Below are 22596 nucleotides of genomic sequence, written 5' to 3'. Positions count from 1 at the left end.
AGCTGAAAGAGTAGATATTTGTGTAGAGGGAGGTGTGTTTTGAGAAGCTTCAGCAGTTGCATGTAATATATTTAGCTGCTTTTTTTTTTTTTAACCTCCTTTAGGAAAGGCAGAAAGTTCATGCAGATTGCAAAGCCAAACACTGATAATTAAGACTGAATTCAGGTTGTCCCTCCAATCACACTCCTGCCCTCTTGTGTGAATGCCCTGTGATACACTTCTGAACAGCAAAAACCTGGGCTGGTTTTCCTTCCTCAGTACAGATGATGGACACAAAACAGGACAGAACTAATGGGCAAGTTGAAAACTGATATTTTCTAACCTTAAAATGCTTGTTTTTAAAATTTTCTCCCAATGTTTTTTAAATGCTTTTCCCCCAGTGTGTCTGTTGTCACTGATTTCAGAATAAATAGTTAACTACATCTGAAAAGAGGTATTTGTCTCATGCAGCTTCTATAAAGTTACTGTTTTCATCAGGGATGAATTTGGCCCATTGCATCTAATGAATTGCATATTCCAAAATCAATATTAATAATGCTGGGTGCTCTTTCTGAATAGACTGTAGACATTCATATAGTCTGTGTAAAGTTCATATGAAATGATACTTGCCTATTCTTAATTCATTCTTTTGTTTAATAAATAATCCTTTAACCTTTCAGTGGTTCATTTCTGGGATTCTGTTGCACATCTGTATTTATCATTTAGGAAGTCATCATCAGTGAATCTTTCCCTCCTCAAATTTTTTTCATAAGGCCCAGGGTTTTCAGGATTGTTGACTACTTCTCATTGAGTTTGGGGTCTGCTTTTGTGGTTTTTTAATATATTTGCCACTTATTCTATTGGCGAGTTTGCAGTTTATCAGTTGAGGAAAATGTGCAGTGAAGTTCAGGCACAAAGAAGGAAAATAACCATGCACTTGCTGAAACTCTGCATTTGCTGCAAGGCACCATTTAATCTGGGGGATGTGAGTGGCTCACAGAGGATGGAGGGACTCAAAATTTCTGTAGTACAGCACTGTTTGCTAGGATATTCTGACTTTTGTATTTATCATTAGAGGCATCTTTACACAATGTGAGGAAAAAAAAAAAATCTAGCCTTCATAGTGCCTTTTCCTGATTGTAAATGGGTCTGGATATCCTGTGCTAAAATGTCAGGTTAGATCCTTTGTAAACTCTGAAGCCTGCTCTCAGAATAGAACACTTCTGGAGTGTATTAAATTGGTGTTAATTGAGAAACACATATGCCAATGACATTTTAAGCTGCGCTAAATAAAACCAAACCTTTAGCAGGTCCCTATCACAGAGAGATCCTGAGATTTCACTGAACCTGCTGCTGCCGTCATCTTTTTTTTCCATCTATGCATATGTTGCTTGCAATGATATATGGTAACTCCTGATGCAAATACCACTCATGCTGTTACAACTTAAAAGGCCCAGAAATATAATGCAAACACAATGTCTGTTTTTTTCTTCTATGACCAGCAGCCTGAAGTTTGATTCCTTTTCCCTGCAGTTTTCACACCAGCTAACTTCAAAACAGTTGTTTTGTGCTGCAAGTCATAAGTTTATACTTTTTTTAAAGGGGATTGATTCTGCAAGTGTCTCAGGGTTGTCTGGCTCCTGCACAGGTCAACACTTCAGGAGGGGTCCCGTCCTCAAGTGACCCAGCGTCCAGTGCCTGCACTGACTCCATTCTCCAATGTGGCTGGCCCCTGTATCAGGCCAGAACGTGTGCTTTATCTTAAGATAAACAAAGCCATTTGAAAAACACAAAGCAAAATGGGGGTTGAAGTCCCAGTTGTGTCAATATACACATGGGATGTGGCAATATTTTGTTGCACATTTGGTTTATTACAGAGAAGAAAGGGCAGCTTGGGAGTTTCCTAGGGCTTGGTGTCAGCAGCACTGGACATCCAACAGTGAAATCCTGCTCCAATGCAGCAACATAAACCCTGCCTGGCTTTGCAGGACTGCTATTGTTAGAACAGCTGTCTTCTGCTGCAGGTTAGGGCAAGAGTTCAAGGGCCATTTTTGAAGTGTGGTACCATTGAACTGGCACGATACAGCTGCAAGTGAAATTTTCACTGCTCTTTCAAGTGCTGTGACTTATTGGAGTGCAGCCAATGGGGAAAGATACCTCCCTGTTTCTCTCTACTCAGAAGTCAAGCAGCTAAAAGTAGCAGAACCTCAGTTCATTATGCAGGATGTCACTCTTCTTTCCAGCTTATGCTTACTCCTGGTGTTTCAGAAAAGACCTTGGGTTGTGGACCCAAGCTTACTGAGACCCTGAGAAAAGCTACCACATCTCACTGATGCACTAGATCTCTAGTAGAATTGCATCAGTGGGGATGTGTCATCATGGGGGACATGGGACCTGGTAGCTTTTTTCTGGATCTCAGTAAGCTGGATGTTGGCCTGTGGTGTCTGTCAGGAGCAAGGACTGGAGTTTATCTTCTACCATTATCTAATGAAAGGAAATTATTGAAGCTACTTAGTTTTTGAAGTGGTATTTCACTTCCAAGCCTTCTCTTGTGTGAGAAATACTAGACTGTGTTTAGCAGTTCCTAATTCAGGACATATATTTGTCAAGTCAGCCCTGTTTTCCTGTTCTTTTTTGTTGTGTCCAGTACAGTGCATGTTTTTAAAATGATTATGTGCCTACAGCACCCTACAAAGGTGGAAGCCTCTGTTTGCATTGTGTAGATGAGAAAATACAAAGCATTTAATTAACCCTGGCCTGAGGACTCCTCAGTGACAACTCTGTATGTGCATTACTCGAGCTGTGCAGATTTTAGCATAAAATATTTTGTCCTGTCTGTCTGCTTGTTCATCTACCTCATGGACCTACATGCATGCTGGAATAGCTTGGAGAAGGTCAGAGGGAGTTCAGGATCTCAGAAAAAAGGGTCAGTTTTTGTGTGAGTGCATGTGTTGCTCCAGCTCACTGATGAGGCGTCTTGGCAGGATATCCCAACTTACAGACAACCATATCCATTCAGAGGACATGAGCGTCCTTCTTGTGAAACATTGTCAAGAGTTACTTGCCAGAGGTGACTTTTTATGGCTTTCTTGATGATAATGTTGCCTCGCAAATAACTCTGCTGGAAATCTGCAGATATCTTCAGCGATTCTGCTGTATTTGCCTCAGATAAGTGTGGTATGCACAGTGGGGCCAGAGATTTGGAACATCTGTACATTGGCACAGGCTGTAAAAGAGGGAAGCAGACTGTTTGCCATGGAGCTGAGGGGGCTTGAGTGTCTTGGGATGGGAGTACATGCACGGTGGGGCTGCCCAAACAGCTTGGAGCTGTTTCACTCCGTGATTTTTTTGTGCTGAATACACTTTTCCAATTTCAAGAAAGCTTTTGTAGGTGAGTTGGAGATTAATAACTCCTACAGTAAGGATTCTGTGGCTGGTGTGTTGCTAGCATCTTGTTGCTTTGGAGCCATCAGTGGGAAGTGAGCAGCCAGGTTTCCAGCAGCAGCCATGGCTCACAGAGTGACTTTTAGGAAGGAAGAAGCCCCTGGCAGGGTTTTGGACCAGTCTCTCTCAAGGCAGGTCAAAATGTGAGCTTACTGTTTACAAAATTGGTAAACAGGCAATTATTCAGCCTGGTAACAGACAAAACACCATACAGGGTGTAAATCCTTGTCAATTCAGCATTATCTGGCAGGGAATGGATTGGAGATCCAAAGATCCCTAGCAGCAGCAAAAGGGAGCTCTCTGCACCTTAAAACCTTGTAGGGTCATTGTATGATGCCATGAAATCATTAAGGAGCTCTCACATGCCAGAAGCAGTTTAACAGGCCCAGTGTTGGGCACTTAATTGTGTCAGTAATTATTCACGCATTAGCACCAGCTCCTCCTTAAAGCGTGTATGCAGTGACTCATGAAGTTATTACTGGTATTCATTACCAATAAAATTTGCCTTTTTTCAAAGTGTAAAATTTATGTTTTATGGTAAAATATTGCTAGAAGTGCCACTGCTTTGCTCTACACCCTGTGTGGTGCAAAGAAAAGCAAGAATATGTGGAGATGAAGCAATATTTTTTGTCCCAAAAGAAGCCCTTAAATTATAAAGAGTCTTGTGCTTTTTTAATTTTTCCTTTTCCCACAGTGGTTTTATGTACTTTAAATTGGGGTAGGGGAGAAGCATGGCTTTGGCTGTCAGTCATGTATGTGGAAGTGCTATTTCCTGGTATTGCCAGGGAGAAAGATAACCAATGTCTTTTGATTAATCAAATGTTAATGTATATGCAGCTGTCTTTATGTTAAATGCATCATGGTGCACTTTTTATCTTTTAATGCTGATCATTTACAGTGAGCATGCACAATGTATGTGCCTGGAAGGAGAACAATTGTTATACAACTCCTTAATCCGAGCCATGATTAAAACCCATTTTATTCCCCCCGTTTCTGCATTACTCCACCCTACCATCTTCTCTGAGAAATCATTTGGCACTTACAAATGTGTGTTTTAAGAGAATAATTCCTTTTAAAGCATCGTTTTTGCTTTTGTTCTGCTTTCAGAACTTAGTTTTTTTTACATTTCAGTATACAGTGCCGTTCAAAAGGAGGAGGAGGGTCATAGCCATTTTTTGAGTGAATAAGGTATAATTGAAATATGATGTATGCATATATCGTCACTTCCACAACAATTATCCAGAGTGCTTGTTTAGTGAGAACATACTCTCAAGTAGGGGTTGGTCAGTGGCAATCGTGTTGCATGACGCAGTTGAGAAAAATGACAAAGAATATGCAAAGTCTCACACTGTGAAATTTCACATTGCACTGTCTACTCGGGGAAATCATTAGAAATTTTGAAGGTGAGGGCTGTGGCAGTTTCAGAGAGAAGTGTAAAGAAGGACAGGGAAGCTGGTGCTTAGATCTTGGGGAGAGGCCGGGGTTTGACGTTCTGTTTCATGTGGAGACCAGCATTTAATTTGGTCTTGTCGAAACTTGAAACAGCTCTATTAGTAGCTTGATTGGGGAAAGGAGATGAGACCAAGAGTAAACAAAACTGTGCAGTCTGGAGATGGGCTTAATTGTGCACAATACATCTTGCCTCTGTGCAGCTTATTCTAATCACTCCAAATGGCAACACACACACACACACACACACACACACAAATTTGATCTGCTCAAGCAGATAAAACTGCTATGTGTATAATACTGCCAGGCTAGGAGGAAAAAAAATGGACATCTGTTTAACAATTCTCTATTGTAGACAGGATCATAGAAACACTGTTGCCTGCCTGTCATGTTCAATCAAAATGAATAAAATGCTGATTTAAAAAGAGAAAAGAAATCAGGCAGAAGACCACCTCAAAGTATTTGCTTACACTATTTTTTTTTGTTTTCATTTCAGCAGCAAATGAGGAAGAGGAATCCCAGGGGCAAGAGGAGGTTTCAGGAACAGTGAAGGGAAGATATTTGTTTTGTTTTGGTATTTATCCTCAGTACAGCCGAGAGAGGTGTACAGCAGTCAGAACTAATTGTAGCTCACTCAGAAAAGTCTTCATTAGCACTTGCCACACATGGTTACCAGATGTGCTGAAGAAGGGCTGGGAGGAGGGAAGAAAGGGTATGTGGAGAATGGGCTACATACTTAAACCTAATAATCTGCCTTTTGTTTTCAGGTCTGTTGTGTTGAGGAGGGGAAGAATGAGGAGAGGGAGAAATCCTGGCTGCTTTTTGACTCAGTCAGTTCCTACTAACTGACTGGCATTCCTGTGTTTCAGCCTCCTCCAAGGGAGGAAGAAGCCCTCAATCATGGCCAAGTAAAGAGGGATTTATGCATTAATTAATTTATTTATTTAAAGGCTGTTAGTGAGCTATTATTCCACTGAATTCAGCTGGAAGTATTTGGATACCCAAACTGATGAAGCACTGTCCTTCTGACTAGCTTGTGAATTTGAGCTGGGGTGGGGATTTTTCTGAGCTTATGGGCTCCCAGAGTGTCAGTGGGTCTGTAAAAGTTCAGCAGCAGCATCTCTGTTCACATGTACTTTGCCAGTGAGTGTGAGATGCAATCAGGAAAACCAAGTCCAGCAGGAATGTAAAAGCTGCTTTGTGGTCCTCTTAGTTCCCCTGAGACTGTCACCTTGGTCAGATGTTTAACCTTCTGCCTGTAGCTATTAGAACAAATTAAACAGATCTTCCATGCATAGTGGCTGTTGCTGCTGCAGATCAAATCCTGGCCTTGTTGCCCACAGAGATGGTTTTCACAGGAAACACTGTCAATTCCACTGCAGATGTTAACAGAAATCTTTCTGGTTGCTTCTTAGGAAAAAAGCACCCTCCTTCTTATTTTGAGCTGGTCATTTGCAAGAGAATCATGTGTTATCCCTGCCATCTCCCCATTTCAGCAGCACTGCACCTTTTCCCCCTCTCAGTCCCTGCAATGTTCCTGCAAGGTGAACATTTTTCATACTGGGTAGTCTGTGCTCGGAGGTCTCCTTTCCTCCTGTACTCGCCTCTTCATTCCAGTGGTAAGAGAACATCCCTGTGTCTGGTTGACAGGGCTTAGATGACTCTCCAAGCTCTGAATAATCAGGACTGAAGGTTTAATTATGGCACTACACATGATAGCCACAAGATTTGTCACTCTGGTCATGTAAAAGAACCGCGCCAGATGAACTTCTACTAATTAAGTACTCTGTTTCTCTTCCTTCTCAAAACTGGAAGGAGTTATAAATATGGGAAATCACTTATGTTAATAGAGAAATAGAAACATTTTTGGAATCTTAAATACTCTAAGTTGAACCTAAATCTTTGTGGCTCTGTCATTGTTCTATCCAGCTCAGCTTGCCAGTCTGTAATCTCATCCTGCTTTGGAGCCTAGAAATGTTCATGCTCACAATCTCAAAGCAGAGCAGATGTTGCATAAATAGAAAATAAGTTGTGTGCACAACCTAATCTAAGCACAGGACACAGAAGGAGGTTTGGATGAATGTAAGCTAATCAGGGCACAGATCTGCTACACTTTGGGACTCAGGACCAAATTTTTTTCCAGTTATATTCTACTTAGCAGATCTCAAATATGCTAAGTCATGCTTTCCCACTGCGTGGCTTGTGTGTTTTTTTGGTTTGTTGAGAATAAAGTAATGCCTGTCAGCTCAAGCTCAGCAAACAAATAGTTGGTAAAAGTTGATCTTTTCTTCCGTGTTTGACAGGTTTCTGCATCCAGTGATGTTATTCCAGGTCCGCAATAATCAAAATTCAAAAGTTAATCTTTTAGATTCCCACAGAGGAACTAATAAAGCCAAATAACTTAGCTGACTTGAGTTGTACCTACCTTTCCTACTGTAGGATGTAAAGTCTCCTTCGGCCTGACTGTATGGCTTCAATAAAATATCTTTATTAACTGTCAGAAAGGCTCAAGGAGAAATTTGGTAAAACCCCAGCCTATTTACCCTCTCATTTTTGCCATAGTTGCTATTTGTTGTTTTCTTAATAAATTTAAGTGCCATATTTGCAATTTTTCTAATGCTATCCCAAATTATTTACACAAGAACGAACTGTGATTGTGCCAAAGTGTATTATGTAGGGACAATGTGTCTGCTTACAATATTTTGTGTTTAGAAAACACAACACTGCAAATTTGACATTTCTGTCAAGTTTTCTTTCTTCTGGAGATGCATATACATATATTTATTTTTTCAAGTGTTACCCATAGAATGAGTTTCATGTCTGAACGTTACGCCTTCATGATGAAACCACAGCCATGCAGAACAGGTATCATCATAAGTGATTTTCATAGGTATTCCACAGATATAATAATTAAGATTTGGAAGGGGTATTGTTGGCTCAGATGCCTGTTCTCACTGCCCAACAGGTTTGCAGTTTCTTGGAGCTTCAGCAGAACTCAGAAGTGCTTTCAGAAATCTGACACACTGAATGTAATTTTAGGATGTTATTTTTATTACTAGCTTCATCTTTAATTATTGCAAGTTAATAGTTTTAAAAATTTATCAACTTGGATTTAGAAAGCAGAAAGATCAGATTTATTTCCTGCTTTTTGTGTGTTTCCGTTCTGAAGCCAAGGTTTCAGGCAACAAGGTAAATATTTTTATTCAGGTGCAAAACTAATCAACCAAACATGAAAATATTCCCATAGGGTTTCTTGGAAGCCTTGCTGGGGATACTGCAATGCAAGTAATATATAATGCAAATAATAAATGATCGAGTATAAGTATTGTAAGACAGTAGTATTCATCTAGGGGTGGAACATATTGGGTGGTCTGTGTGAACTGCTACTACCATCCTTTTTATGATGCTTGAAATTTCATGGTTTGGCCACCTGGATCTACTAGCAGGCTTTTTTTGCTCTCACAAAGTTCTTCTATACAGTGCTCCATTAAAATGCATGTTTCCTCACGGATGATGCAATTTAAGTGGAAAAGAATTGCAAATCCTTCTTTGACCTCCTGTAGTTTTTTCCTCTGTAGCTGGCTGAGCTCAAACTACTTTCCTTTCCAATAGGATATATATAAGCAATCAATAGGATATTTTTATCAGCACATCAATAGTAGTCTGTGTAATTAGAGAGTATCCAGCACTATGCTAATGCTACCCAGTGATTGCATATTGCACCATTTTTCTCCCTGTGATTTGCCACTTTTCCAGTACAAAGCAAGTGACCAACACAACAGCCAGGGAACTTCCATTGTAATGTTAGGAAAATCAAGGAGAGCAAGTTTACTGGGGAGAGTACAAATAGTTTTTCTCTTTTCCCAGGTAATGACTTGAAGATAGATATGCAGTGCAGCACCATGAGGTCCATCTTTTTGTCACTTCCAAATCAGGTTCCCATGGCATGCTGGCGAAGGGGAACCAGCGGGCTGCTTGTGGACAGGCACTGGCACAGAGGATTGCAGCCTGCTTTGTTTGCATGATGGAAGCAGAGGAGCCTGTTGCTCCCAGCCTGCTCTGCATTCCAGTAAGTTTCCAGTACTTAGAGTGGAAAGTTTCCAGAAAGGTTTGAGACACTATTATCTTCTCTTGTTGGGTCTCAGATGAGACCACAGCAAGGCAGGGTGGAAATTGAGGTTCAATGAGAGGTGCTGTGAAAGTATAAAGCACCTTGGCATATATACCACATCTCCCTTTTCTTTTTCCTCCTCCATCCCTAAATCTGCTAAGAAAGATAAGGGATCAGATGGATAAATTTGAGTGATCTGAATCTTTTTAATTTTTAATGATTGGGCATTTACACTTTCATCATACACAGAAGAAGAAAAGTAACTGTGAAGCAAGAAGTATTCCCAACTGAATAAATTTATTTTTATTTTGTTTTACTTCATTCTGTTCCGGGGGCAAAACAGATTAGCTTCCCAACACAATGTCTGCAGTTTTATGATAAAGCTTACAATATGTAACAAGTCTTGCAAAGACCTATTATGAGATAATATGAATATGTAAGAGTCTCTACCCCCACTTACAAAAAAAAATTACATTTTTGCTACAAGGAATTGTAGCAATTTTAGTGGAAACCTTGAAAATGACATGGGACAGCCTAGAGAAGTAAGAGAAAGATTAAACAAAAGGATCCCAAATGCATTGGAAGACATTGGTTTAGGGGTTTTGTTTGTTTGTATGTGTATGCATTATTGTTTATGGTAAATCTTAGGACTTTGTCTGGTCTAGTGACTTTTGGGTAGTTGGGAGGGGTAGTGACTTAAATGTCTTTCAGACCTTCTCCTCAAGTTGTGTAGTTTCTCCTCTGCAAGAGCTGTGTGCTTGGACTTTCCCTTTCCATAGGCTCTTAGGTCCTGGCAGTGCTCCCTTACTGTGACTATGGAAGTCTTGGCTTCTTTGTGATCCCCGTAAAACCAGTAACAAAGAGGTGTCTGGAAGAGCAAAGTACTTCTAGTCCTGTTTTTCCCACTCCCCCAGCTCAGCCTCCATCGTTTCCCCAGTTGTTGATTATCTGCATTTTTATTTGGCTCTGGGAACACTGAGCTGTCTGAAGAGTCAGCTGTCTTCAGCATTGTACTTTTAGGAGAACAGAAAGCAAATGACACAGAGTATGAAATAAGTATTTAAGCAAACATTTTAATCTCACTTGGGGCAGCTTGACAAAATATGAAAATGTACTACTTGCAAATGCATCTGCACACCATCACCACCGTTCTCATTTGCTTGAGCATCCCTGGAGATATTTAAAAGAAGGGTGGATGTAGAACTTTGAGATGTGGTTCAGTGGTGGACCTGGCAATGCTAGATAATGGTTGGACCCAATGACCTATGAGGTATTTTCCAATCTATAGGATTCTGGGATTCTCTGATTTTAGGGAAGGTTGTGCTTGTGATTTGCACCAAGCCTCAGCTCACAGCAGCTGTAGGAGTGACCAAGCCTTGTTGTTCTGCAGATCCCACTGGTTGTTAGAACAGCCTCTGCAGCTGAGCATGTATCTGCTGTTATGCAACATGAGCGCCAAGGTCTCAAATGTTAATTCTTCAGTTTCACCTGAAGTCATGGCTTGCCAAATTTCTTATCCACGATGGAGCAATGAAAATAGCAATGCTTTCTAGAGGTGAGGCCATACTGTAATCTAAGCTAAGCAAAGAAATTGTGTCCTTGCCTAGCTTGCTATTAATTTCAAATTCTATGCAAAAGTTTGAGTAGATTTTTATTCACACCAGACAATGCAACTATGACCTTTTCTCATCAAAAGGAAAGAAGCAGCAGCAACAATAATTTACATCATGCATCATCAATTCTTTATACCATTGGTGAATTTGAAACAACTTTAAAAATGAAAAAAAGCAAACAAACCCAACCAAATACTATTTGACTATAGGAGCAATAATTTCTAGATAATTTCTTAACTTCTGTGAGCAAATTTCCTCCAGTTTAGGAAATTCACTATTGTTTCCATTTTGATAAGAATGGAACATCCATTCAACAGACAATAGAAGCTGTTAAAACCTGTTAAATACTATGAAATAGATGTGTACAGCTAATTAGGGTATGTGTTGAATAGTAATTATGTCATCCTGAGGGATTTACAAATAGACTCTAGTCAAAATTTGATTCAATCTTTTATCATTCACAGAAGGTGCAAATTATTATTCATTTTACGTGCTCTGATTTCAGTTCTAAAGGTAATCCAGAAAAAAGGGAGAGGGATTTTTGTTTTATCAGCATTGTTTGAGAACTAAGATCCTTAATTATCGCACTGTACCAATAGTCTGCTACCCAGCTCACTGAAGCAGTCATTCAGCTTTGAAACTAACAATTTACCCTCCAAGCGAAGAGAGATACAAGGAAAAGCGTTTAGTCAGCAGGCAAATACACCAAATTGTATGTTTTGGCTTTTGTTGGTGTCCATGTTTCAGAGCTGTGCAAATTTGAGTCATTTACACAATGCCTTTCAATCAAAGGCATCAAAGCAAAGGAGATAGATTTCACAAGAAAATAAAATTTAAAAAAAGGCAAAGGTGAAATTATTTATGGGATCCAGTTTCTTCAAGCTTCTGGAACCTCTTTCCATGTTTATACAATATGAACAGTCTTACTCTTTTGTGTAATATCTCATTCTAGTAATGAAGAATTAGATAAGCTACCTGATAATATTGGTAAAGTGTATTATAAATTCTTTTACAAGGAAGTTACTGTTGTGTTATAGATTTATACCAACAATTGGCAATTCTCATAATTACTATTAAAGCTGGCGAAACATTAAAAGAAAAATTGTTTAATAAAATATTTTTATTATGTCTTGGAATGAAAGCTGTATCTTTCAAGGAAATTATGTCTTGCCCTGCTTAATGCCAACCAGTACTGAGGAACAGCCACCTCTAAGAGGGAGAGCAGCAACTGCCCCAGAACTCTTAGAAATGGTGTGCAGTCCTCTTAGTTGAGCTTATACAATGATGCTGGGCTTCTTTGGGAAAATTATCCAGGTGTAAGACCTAATTTGTTGCATTGTGATTTTATCTTTCTAGTGGAAGTGGCATTTTGGTAAGGTGAACAGAAGAATCCACATTAACTTTGGTGGGTTGGCTTGGTTTTCTTTGGGAGAGACAAAAGGGCTTGACATGACTGGTTTTCTCTGCACATCCCATCATATTTCATCTTTTGACACAGCTGGTTTCTTGCAGTACAGTTTGGAATACTATCCACTCTAAAACTGGTTGCTTGGAACCTATGAGAAAACTACCATATTTATATATTTTTTCCATGCAGACTCTTAGAGTATTTAATAGAGGTCGCAAACATTGTAATAGAAGTGGAAGGTGTTTCCAGTTCTTAGCAAGATAAGAAAATGTTGTTTCTTATCTGTGATTTAAAAAAAGATGAAGGGTCAGTGAGGTAAAGATATGTGAAAGCTCTTCCACACTTGGTAAGATGTACAGAGGAGGAATGTTTCTCACTAGCAGCTTGTTTGAATTGAAAGGAAGAGAAAGAGGCAGCTCCTAAGTAAAGGGAAAGGATAAAAAAAAAAGTCAAGTAAAATCAGAGAAATTTGTTGGTTTATTTGCTAAAAGATACAGGTACACAGCTCTGAGATGATTTCCACAAAGAAAAGAGAAAGTCAAGCTGAGGGCAGTTTTCAATGCCTGCCTGTTGTTGATGCTTTGGGATTTATAAAAATTCATAAGGTTTTAGAGGTAGCTGAGAGGAGCAAGGAAAGTGGGATGGGCTCTAAACCACCTGTAGTTTTGAGGGATTGCATGGGAATATAGGGCAGTCTGCTGGTCCCCAGGTGTAGCTTACCCAGGGCTTGCCTTGTTGTCCCACCTGACTCTGTGGAGCTGTGTCAGAGAGGATGGCAGTTGTGTTTAAAGTGGAATGGGAATAGTTTAGGCTATACCTGTCTCATCTGATGCAGCTCCTTTGAAGTTGTTTTTCACCACAGTGTTCGCAAGGAGCTACAAAAATGGGCAACATTTGATTTAAACTCTCTGAATGCATGTGCCAAACTTAGTAGTGGGAGCTGGTTGAGTCTGCAGCCACTTAACACGTACTTTTCCTCTTCATCCTCAGCAGATTTGTAGGTTATCATCTGATGTAGTCTGTAGGAACTATTGTCTACCTGGCATTTGGGCTGAGAGAGAGCAGATGCCCCTGACTCTGTCTTCTTCTGTAGAAAGCAGAAGAGATCTCTCCTAAGTGTTTTGTTTGGGTTTTTTTTTGTTTATTGGTTTGGGTTTTTTGTGGGTTTTTTTTGTTTTTTGTGGCATTACAATAGCAGTGGATGTATTTCATCACTGTGTTGAGCTTTTGTTTAACGCATCAGCTTTTGTCTTGTGTTTATTTGCACACAATTTGCCAATAAGTGGGAGATGCATGTCCTGTGTTAAGAGGAGTAATGTCATCTCATGGATATGGGGTCTAATGCTGTAAAGTAAGAGCCTAAAAAATTCCTGAGCGTGTGCTGTCTAGAAAGTAAGTCCTATGAGGAGCAGCTGAGGGAGCTAGGGTTGTTTATTCTGGAGAAAAGAAGGCTCAGAGGGACTTTATCACTCTTTAAAGACCGTGACAGGAAAGTATAGTCAGGTGGCTCAGCTTCTTCTCCTAGGCAACAGTGACAGGACAAGAGAACATGGCTTTAAGCTACACCAATGGAGGTCCAGGCTGGACATCAGGAGGAATTTCTTGACAAAAAGGGTTATTAGGCCAAGGAGGTGGTAGAGTCACTGTCCATGGAGGCATTCAAGAAATGACTGCTTGTGGTACTTAATGTCATGGTCGAATTGACGGTAGTGATCAATTGACAGCAGTGATTAGACTTCATGACTTCAGAGGTCTTTTCCAACATAAATGATTCTGCAATTCTTTCACTGTTGTAGAAAAAAACTTATTTGCCCTTTGGTAATTGGAATACATGAGAAATGTGTGAGCAGTCTTTCTCCTGTTAGACTGAAGGCTACAAGCTTAACTAGCTTTCAACATGAATGGGAAGGGAAAACTTGTCCACCTATTATTCTTACTGGGATATATGCAGAGGTTTCCTTCTTTGACAGATGAATATATGGGCTAAACTTGTGGACCTGCACACCTAAAACTTTAATTTTACTTTTGTGCTGAAGTGTAGAAGTAGCTAAAATAACTGCTGGTACATGTAAGTAAATTTGTTGCTGAGCTTCTAAAAGTAACAGATTTCAAAAATTATTTTTGAATAAATTTTGGAGCTGGTAGAATGCTTGAAAGATTCATTTCTAACAGGATTTACATTCCATGTAATTTGGTTTTAATGACGGGGTATAACACAGGCAAAAGGGTTTCTGAGTATATGACTCTCCTTTTCCATGGCACAGTAGGTATTTCATCTTAATTTTTTTGGTTGCATGCTAAGAAATCAATATGTAAAGCAAGAGAGTACAGATACTTAAAAGCAAAGCAAAGAAAAGTTGAATAGTCATGTATTGGGTTAATATTTATAACTGGAATATTTCTGAGTAGGGAAGGGCTTCACAATTGGGCAATTCACAAAGCACTTCTTCCCCTCCAACAGCTAATTCAGAGGCAGCAATTGTGTGAACAGCCCCTTTGCAAGAGGACCAAGTGTAGTTTGTGACAGAATTGAATGGAGATGATCCCAAGCTGAAAGTCAAAACAGGATCTTTTTTGAGTTCCCTGAGTGATCTGCAATTTTATTCCAGCACCTAACACAGGTAAGAGATTTCTACAGAATCTGCATCTGCATTTCCCAAGGTATTTTAATATCCCCATCATAATTCCTGTTCTTCAGTGCCTGCAGCTTTGGAAACCAGTGATGCAGCGCCAGGTACTAGTAGTAGCAGGTTTCATGTCATTTTATTGGGCTTTAAGGTATCTCTTAGTCCTGGTGAGAGGACTCTCTCCTTAGAGAGTCCTTGTGCATTTGTCAGAAATCCTACACCACAGAATTCATACACTGAGTATTATTTGAACCAGAATTTAAGATTAAAAGAGAACTGTTGCTTGAGTGTTTATATCTCATTTCCATGTAAATCAGGAGATATTTGTTTGAGTTAAGCAAGAGATGTACATCAAGGTGGGAAGTGTTCTTGCCTCTTGACCTCTTGCTGGAGCCAGTTCCTGGAGACAGTACATTTGGTCCCAAACTGTGTTGCCGTGTTACAGAATATAAACAAAACCCCCAGTGAATCAAACCATGAGACATTCCAGCCTTTGGAAATGTATACAAGCAATAGAGGTCTAACTGAGAGAGGGTACCTGTCCCATCCAGGCTGGGCCAGCTTCTGGGAGTATGGCAAACTGATGCTACTGAGTTGATGGGCAGAGCCCTTCCAGAAGGCAGTGAGGGTGAGAATGAACCCCGTGTTGCAGGTCTCCACCCTGAAGCTTCTTTCTTGCTCTTTTTTCTTTTATATAGGCTTGCTCTTGGCATGAGGTGCCAGATTCCTAAGTAGACCTGAATATTCTTTTTTTTCTATGTATAGAATAACTGTGCAGTCCGTATAAAATGCTCTGCTGTGTGAGTTACTTAAGAAGTCATGTTCCATGGGAGCGGGGGGACATGCTCTGTTCCTGCTTACTGGAAGGACAATATATCCAAGATTGTGAAAACTTGGCTGTTCTGACGAAGGAAAGCAAGAAAATCTGGGATTTTATTCTTTGTGGCTTAGTTTTTGTCAGAGATAGAGTTTCAGACTAGTAATATCTTTCTTCCTCAGCTAACATCCCCAAAAGACCTCTGCATTAAGATGTAGGCAGTGCACTGAATGTGTCCCAAACATCCTGTTTTATGCCCCCACCCTCACATGCTGTTTGTTGCAAGTGACTATGGGGTGTGGAATGAAGCACAGTCGTTTGTGGCTTCTGCTGCTGCCACAGAAGAACCCCTAAAATGAGAAGCTACCTCTGCAGGTGCGTGGGGAGTGAGAGTAAGGTTGCCACCCATGGGGCAGCAGCCACAAAAGCCACTTTTCCACAGATACTATCCTGTCCTGGCTTCAGATTATTCCTTAATCATTAGCCCTAATGAAGGGCTTTTGTCATAATGGGAGAAAAATGGAAAAGGGGAAAGGAGAAAGAAAAGAAACAGACAAGAAGGAGAAAAGATGGGGAATAGCTGGGATTATGTCTATGCCGTCTCTCAGGTCAGTGACAACATGACTACAATGGGTAGCTTTCAGGACTGCATATGGTCTTCCTTCTGAGGGAGTTGATTAAGCGACTCCGGATGAAATTGAAATCCTGTGATTTGACCTTTGTCTGGCCTGGGAGGACTGCAATTCGCATAACAATTTCCTTTTGTTCTTTGTTTGGAGTTATTAATCCAACATGAGCCTCGAATTAATCAGGGGTAGTGCGTTGTTACCTTTCTAATTCACAGCTCCACTGCTTGTGTCTTTTTTAATTAAGGCCGAATGATAGCAGGCCTTAGTCCCTGATTGCAACACTTACTAACCACACATTGAGGGCTGAAGAGGCTAAATAGGCAGAACAAGATTACTTCAAGGTTTCACTTAATTGTCTTTCCTTTAAGTAAAGAGCACTGAATGAACATGGTTCATGCCAGGCTGAGAGCATTTCTTTTCTATACGTGTTACATGTGTGTGTGTGCGGGGGTGGGGGATGTTGGGGCTGATGCACCAAAGACTCAGAGCTCTAATGGCTCGAGCATTTGTGAAACTGAAGCCTTTGGTTATTGAATTAAACCATTCCTCCCACCTCCCCTGGGGGGCAGGGGCAAGAGAAGGAAAAATAGTGTTGGAGAGCACTAAAGTTAGGTGCATGAATTTTCTTGTATCCTGAGTGAAGTGATTGTTTAAGTAGTTTCTCTTGCTGTTTGCAACTGGTTCAAAGGTATAAAAGGCAGGAAGATTGAAGGCTATCAGAGATGCTAAAGAAATGTGCTGACACACACAAAGCTCCCCAAAGCCTGCAAGTGGTAATGATTGTCAGAAAATAAAGGCAAGGCAGTTGTGTCACACACCAGATTTTGCTCATACTGAAGGATGTTTGAGTAATTTTGAAAAGCTATTTGTAAATTTGTATTGTAAGAGCCATTCAAGACCACAGGGGCACAGGTGCTACTCCAGAAAAATGATATAGATGATCTCAGATAGATCCTGAATAGCACAGTCTGTGCCAGACAGTCGAGATGCTAGAAAAGAAAATATACTGACTGCCCAGCCTTGCCACATTTATTTACAAAAACAGTTCTGTTAACTTTAAAAAAAAAAAAAAAAAAAAAATGAAAAAAAGAAGAAGAAAAAGTATAACTGAATTCATATTGCAGGTTTATGCCCAATGTTTTGACTTCCTATGATGCAGTGCTTTAGATGGGATTGTTGTGGAGAAGAGGTTAATATTTATGCTCCCAAACTTTCAGATGCTGAATATACAGAAATCCAATTGAATTCTCTTTGTACCATTCACCTGCAATATAAGATAGAGCTCTGTAATTCTGGGAAGCTAACTCTTACTGAGTTATTTCATCCATCCAAGGAGTTGGAAGAGCTAATGTTTTCTGTGTAAAATGGCAAGCTGGTGTTAATCATACCGGTCTGCAGATACAGAGCTGCTATTCTGACTCTGGCATGGGATATACAGGGCACAACGCTGTTCCCAATTGTCTGAATTCATGGTGTGTTGAGGCTGTTCCACACAGGATTATCTAAGCATGCAATGAGAGAACCTCTAGATAGATTAAGCAAAACTACGGTGGAAGCTCCAAAGGAGAAAAATGTGCCAGGTAAAAAGCTTATTTCTGTGTTTAGAAATCTAAATTTTAAAATGGGTCTGCTTTTTCAGATGAGCCTGAAAGGAACAGGCTATATTTAGCCTTCCATAGAGATGTATATGGTATATGGAAACAAAAACAAACAAGCTAACACACAAATCTTTAGATCTGGCTTTCAGTTGGTGCAAAGAAGCTCTAATGACTTCTATGATCAGTAATGTCAACACGGGATTTGCACTGAACTGGGTTCACAGGTTCAAAGCCATTTTCTGCACTTTCCTGCTCTTTTCTTAGGTGCCGCCTGATCCTGTGTGTCAGCATACTTCTGGTAAATTGCCAGCTCCCGTGCTGGGAGAAGTCAATGGGATAAGAAGATACTCAGGATTAGTTGGAGTAGGGCTGCCTGACAAACAGTTCAAGTACCTTACAGATTATTTTGTTTTTCAGAAACAGTTTTGATGCTGTAACATTAAATGACACCTTATTTGCAGATGAATCACACTTTGCATGGAGAGAATAGGATTAAGCACACGAGAAATCTGACCATCTATTATTTACTGTTTATTTCTATTTAAAGACTGAATCTTTCACATTTCTCCACCTTGTTCTCTTTTTCCTAGAAATCTTTGCAGACCAGGGTGTGTTTGTTTATAGCAGACCCAATTCCAAAACTGAAATCTATTTTCAGTGCTGTTCTGTATCTTAAATCAGTGTGATTCTTTTTTAATTTATTATTATTTGCATATTCACTATTGTTGATTTAAAAGTGTCACATTACACTTCGAAAGGCTCTCAGGATCAATGTGTTTCTTATGTGAGTATTTTGATTATCTTAAACCCCAAAACCTGGACTGTCCTGTGTCCTGATTAAACCTCATGGCAATAGTTATTCGAAATGGTATGCTTGGGGTTCTTCTAAAATTGTCTTTTCCTTATTCTTGCACATCACAATATTCAGCATCAATTCATTCAGTGGCTTTCCTCAACAAACTTACAATATCATTTAGTGCTTTGAGATCCTGAAAGACACTGTATAAAAAGATGGCAGGGCATTTCAGTGGTTCTTGAAATGGTTAACCCATGCTATAAACTGTCTTGCAGGACCTTGCTAGAGCCATGTATCCTGTCAGTAGTTTTCAGCAGTTGGCTTGCTCTGTATAATATGACATTACTCATTTCTTTCAATTATTCTGTGAAGGAAATTAGGCTTCTTGCCATTCTCAGGAACCAAAAGACTTGGTCGGGGTGCATGATAATGCTTTTCCATCCTTGTCCAAAGTGGCCATAGTTGCACTTATTTGAGGGACAATCCTCAAAGATCGGTAGGTCTTCAATATTTGCAGCTGCACCAATCAATACTGATGAGCTCACAGATAAAATAAGGAGTAACTTACAATGCTACTGTTCTTCCTGACAGTTTTAGACAATCTGTTGCTATTTATGAAATCTTTCTGTTGAGATCAAAACTGCACTGAACTCTGCTGCAGCAGGGCTGTCCTGCCCATGTCTGCAATGACAAGTCAGTGTTGTGCAGCCAAATGCCCAATTCTGGCAGTGGCGTATGGGCCATGCCTGTCCTGTACCACATGTGGAGATGCTGACACTGCTTCCCCTTGGAATTGGGGCAGGTTGGCTTCAGCCTACTCTGTTTCCCTGCTCTCCTCCTTTGGACATAAGGTAGAGATTAGGATTTAATGGTCCTTTGAGTTGCCCAGTGCTCCTGCCTCAGCGCTGTCTCCCCATGATCCCCCTGCCCGCGCCCTCCCTCTCTGCCATAAATGGGAGCCTTTGATGTCACACAAGGGAAGACTGTTGGCTAACAGTCTGGAGCTGCCTCGTTTGAGCCAACCACCACATGAAAACAAATGCAAGCCATCATATTTCATTAACTGGCTGCCCCCCGTTCAAGTGCCCTTTTTTGATGTCAGAGCGCATCCTGACAGAAATCAGGAAGATACGTGTGATTAAGGCCAGCAATAATAGTTAGTGCATTGTATTGTAAATTACCTTTCTGGGTCCTGCTCCTTTATCAGCCCCACTGGCATTGGCTTGGGTACATTTTTGACTACTCTGTATATACAGTGTATTAGCGCAATGGAGATCATTATGTGGTCTGTATTTGAGTCATTTTTATTTAAGATGCCAAACAATAAGCTGTTGATTGGGGGAACAAGAGGCGAACAATAATGTTCTGTGTCACATAATACACCACCATTTTCCAGCTTTGCTTTAGAAGGGCCCTCTTTATTGTTTTTGTATAAAAATGGTTCTTAGGAGGAGGAATATTTTGCTGAGGTATGTCATTATTTTGCAAATTTCTATTATCTCATCATGTTGTCTTCATTGTAAATTGCAGCTAATTAGGAACCTAGTTAGAGCCCCAGCTTTGAGGCTGGCTTTTTTGTGAAAAGAGCCCACCGATTACTGCACTACAAGAGAGGAAGGGAGAGAAAAAGAAGATTAATCTGGTTACCTAGGCGACACTCGCTTCCATCTGCGAGGAACAATACATTTTTGTTTCCTTGGCTCAGTTCAGATCTGTTTTGTTTAGGGGGAAAAAGGAGAGAGAGAGAGAGGGAGAGGGGGAGAGAGAGAGAAGAGGAAAGAGGGAGAGGGAGAGGAGGCAGCCCCACAACAATGCTGGACTCTGTCTGGCCCCGGCTTACCCATTTCCATCCCTCCATAAGTTCGGGGTCTCGGGGGAGTGGGAAGATGAAAGAGATAAGCTCTAAAGTTGTCAAAGGTCATAACCTTGCCACACAAAGCCAGCAATTTTACTTCTAAATCCCCTTCTCCGAAAAAGCACTTAATGAAATAATATACTGTGCTTCTCAACACCCTGTAGTCTTTATTAAGCAGTCAGGCCCCAGAGATGGTGAATTTAAGGAGTCGGTTAAAACTTCAGATTTAAGAGTTGCTGCCTCAGAGCATTTACTGTAGATGTGACGAGGACTTTTTTAGAGACACAGATAACTTTTCTTCCACTTTCTTTCATTGGCAATATTGTGGCTTCCCTGAAACATGTTTGAGAGCTACCTTGACACAAAAGGCAGGAGTCTGTAAAAGCAGAGCATTCTGATGATTTTTTAAAAATTACTTTAAATTTCTTTTTGGTTACCTTCAAAAGGTTATGCCATAACAGATTAACAGTGACCTGTATCTTTCTTGTTGTGCATCAAACTATTAAACCCTTTTGTAGCTTTTGCATTGGGTTGACAATGCCGCCACTTTATTCGCTTCTTGTTTAGGAGCAGCTTGCCAGGAAAAGGACAGAGGTAATAACTAGAGCTGATAGAGCCTAGCTAAAAGCCCAGATATACTCATGATGTCTTGAACTGAATTGGCTAAACCCACAGCCTTTTGATAAGCACAATGCTTTCTCCAGGTGTTATGTCATCACATATAATGTTTTACTATGCAGTAGCGTTATGGATGATGACATAAAGTCACAAAAATATCAAAGTTACCAATTTTAGTATATCTGAGCTTTCCAAACCTGGACCATGCTGATCAAATCAGAGCAAGTATCAGGTTAACAACCGTAAACCTCTTATTCTGCATTGCTCTGAAGTACTGTACTTATATTTTCTTCCTTTAAAGATTCTAAGAGCTGCTTCAGTGATGTGTTTCTCCCTCTAACTGGAAATTATGGTCATCAAGTTACAAAATTACAAGTGTTCAGGAGGAAAGAATGAATGGAGGTACAACTGCTTTTTTTTGGGTGGGGAGTGTGAGACATCTTGGAAGTGAAGTCATATTTGAATTTCCAGTTCTGCCACATACATTCTGTTGGATCTTGGCCAATTAATTTGGTTATTTCTACCTTGGACCTTGACCTACAAAGTAGGCAAAACTATATTTCTCCATCACAGAGAAATAACTTGAGTCTTAATTAAGTAATTATTGTTTTAGAAAGAGTTTGAGGTGCAGGGCTCTGGGTATATGCAGAATATTTAATCCTTACCTATTTTGTTTCAATACATCTCTCGTTGAGTACACCTGAATGAGTTCTTCTGAGAACTCTTGAATGAGAATTAAATCAAACATACTAGATTTTGTTAATTGGAGTGACTTGCTGAGATGTTTTGCAGACATGTGGATGGAGCAGTTGTCACATCACAGACAATTAGCCCAGTTTTACAAGCTCTGAGGAGAATGTCCACAGTAATTCTGCAATGTCATAAAATGAGGTGAGGGAAGGAAAATTACTCTATGTTATCTGTGTGCAAAAAAAAAAAAAAAAGAAAAAGGACACTATCCTTCAGTACAAAATTGGCACTGTGTTGGGGAAAGATTTTGAGAGTGAGGTATCAGAGACTTAGCAGTATAAAGAAAGGAAGAGGAATATTTAGCAAGTTTTTAAAATGGCAATTTACTATTTTAGTAGCAATGTTAATTCTGAGGAAACCAGAAATTTAGAATGCTCCAAAATTGTAAAGAGGAGAGGGTTAAAAGTATTCACCCATTATTAGAAAGAAATGGAATTATTCCACATAACAATTAAAAATATTAGTTTGAAGCACATTATCATTTGAGGAGACTCTAGAGTTAACCTTCCTGTTCTTAAAGATGGGTGGAGAATGGGAATTTAGTAACTTATGTTGGCCTATGTTGTTCTTGCATCTTGTGGAAAAGGTTGGCAGTGATGAGGTGTGGACAGATTATGGGGCCCATTACTTGTTAAACAGACATCATAACATAAATAAAGCCATATTACTCCTACTGGGGTGTGCTACATATGCATTTAGTCACCAAAGAGCATAATCTCCAGCTAGGAATTATCAAGCAAAGAAAAAAAGGAAGACCATGATTCAAGAATTAAAAAAAAAAAAAAAAAAAAAAAGAAAAAGTTTTAGAACACATTTCCAAGAGCTTTACTGAATGCTGAAGCCACAGAGGTGGCAGAACATTCACAGAGAATTGTTGAAGTCTCTGGAAAGGTCAATGTCTG

General features: G+C 39.9%; 1 protein-coding gene across 10 annotated transcripts in view; it reads left to right on the top strand.

Moving 5' to 3' along the window:
- The window catches only part of SOX5 (SRY-box transcription factor 5), a 607966-nt gene that overhangs the window by 265553 nt on the left and 319817 nt on the right, over window positions 1–22596 (top strand). For 2 of the 10 annotated variants that reach the window (XM_079305083.1, XM_079305086.1), the window contains exon 3: window positions 14466–14625. The exons of the other annotated variants lie outside the window; for them this stretch is intronic. The gene's annotated coding sequence lies outside the window, so the exon portion shown is untranslated. The remainder of the gene's footprint in view (window positions 1–14465; window positions 14626–22596) is intronic. 10 annotated transcript variants of the gene reach the window in all.

Source organism: Erithacus rubecula (assembly GCF_903797595.1).
Source record: "Erithacus rubecula genome assembly, chromosome: 4".
Taxonomy (NCBI): domain Eukaryota; kingdom Metazoa; phylum Chordata; class Aves; order Passeriformes; family Muscicapidae; genus Erithacus; species Erithacus rubecula.
This window is presented reverse-complemented; position numbering and strand designations above follow the sequence as displayed.